Source organism: Suricata suricatta, chromosome 9 (genome assembly GCF_006229205.1).
Source record: "Suricata suricatta isolate VVHF042 chromosome 9, meerkat_22Aug2017_6uvM2_HiC, whole genome shotgun sequence".
Taxonomy (NCBI): domain Eukaryota; kingdom Metazoa; phylum Chordata; class Mammalia; order Carnivora; family Herpestidae; genus Suricata; species Suricata suricatta.
Window position 1 is genome coordinate 56,203,648 of NC_043708.1, and position 1,573 is coordinate 56,205,220.

At 36.6% G+C, this 1,573-nt stretch overlaps 1 protein-coding gene across 1 annotated transcript in view; it reads right to left on the reverse strand.

Moving 5' to 3' along the window:
* Positions 1–1,573, reverse strand: part of MIA2 (MIA SH3 domain ER export factor 2) — a 100,761-nt gene that overhangs the window by 81,316 nt on the left and 17,872 nt on the right. The gene's annotated exons all lie outside the window — the stretch shown is intronic.

Below are 1,573 nucleotides of genomic sequence, written 5' to 3' on the forward strand. Positions count from 1 at the left end.
AAAAAAAAAAAAAAAAACAGTTGAGCAGATCAATGAAACCAAGAGTTGGTTCTTTGAAAAAATAAACAAAATTGATAAACCTCTAGCCAGGCTCCTTAGAAAGAAAAGAGAGAGCACCCAGATAGACAAAATCATGAATGAAGAAGGATCTATTACAACCAAGCAATCATCAGAGATTACTATGAAAAATTATATGCCAACAAACTGGACAACACAGAAGAAATGGACAAATTCCTAAATGCACACGCACTACCAAAATTCAAACAGGAAGAGATAGAAAGCATGAATAAACCGATAACCAGTGAAGAAATCGAACCCATTATCAAAAATCTCCCAATGAATAAGAGCCCAGGGCCAGATGGCTTCCCAGGGGAATTCTACCAGACATTTAAAACAGAGCTAATACCCATTCTTCTCAAACTATTCCAAAAAATAGAAGGAAAACTTCCAAACTCATTCTACGAAGCCAGCATCACCTTGATTCCCAAACCAGACAGAGACCCAGTCAAAAAAGAGAACTACAGACCAATATCCTTAATGAATACAGATGCAAAAATACTCAACAACATACAGGCAAATCGAATTCATCAGCATATAAAAAAATTATCCATCATGATCAAGTGGGATTCATTCCTGAGTTACAGTGCTGGTTCAATATTTGCAAATCCATCAATGTGATGCATCACATTAACAAAATAAAGATAAAAACCATATGATCCTGTCGATAGATGCAGAAAAAGCATTTGACAAAATACAGCACCCTTTCTTAATAAAAACCCTTGAGAAAGTCGGAATAGAAGGAACTTACCTAAACATAATAAAAGCAATTTATGAAAAGCCCACAGCTAATATCATCCTCAATGGGGAAAAACTGAGAGCTTTCCCCCTGAGATCAGACACATGACAGGGGTGTCCACTCTCCCACTGTTGCTTAACATAGTGCAGGAAGTCCTAGCATCAGCAGTCAGACAACAAAACGAAATAAAAGGCATCAGGATTGGCAAAGAAGTCAAACTTTCACTTTTTGCAGATGACATGATACTCTACATGGAAAACCCAGCAGACTCCACCAGAAGCCTTCTAGAACTGATCAATGAATTCAGTAAAGTTGCAAAGGGTACAAAATCAATGTACAGAAATCAGTTGCATTCCTATACACCAATAATGAATGAGCGGAAAGAGAAATCAAGAAACTGATCCCATTCACAATTGCACGAAAAAACATAAAATACCTAGGAGTAAACCTAACCAAGGATGTAAAAGACCTATATGATGAAAACTATAGAAAACTTATGAAAGAAATTGAAGAAGTCACCAAGAAATGGAAAAACATTCCCTGTTATGGATCGGAAGAATAAACGTTGTGAAAATGCCATTACTACCCAAAGCAATCTACACATTCAATGCAATCCCCATCAAAATTACACCAACATTCTTCTCAAAGCTAGAACAAACTATCCTCAAATTCATATGGAACCACAAAAGACCCCGAATAGCCAAATATTGAAGAAGAAAACCAAAATAAGAGGCATCACAATCCCAGACTTTAGCCTCTACTACAAAGCTGTCATCA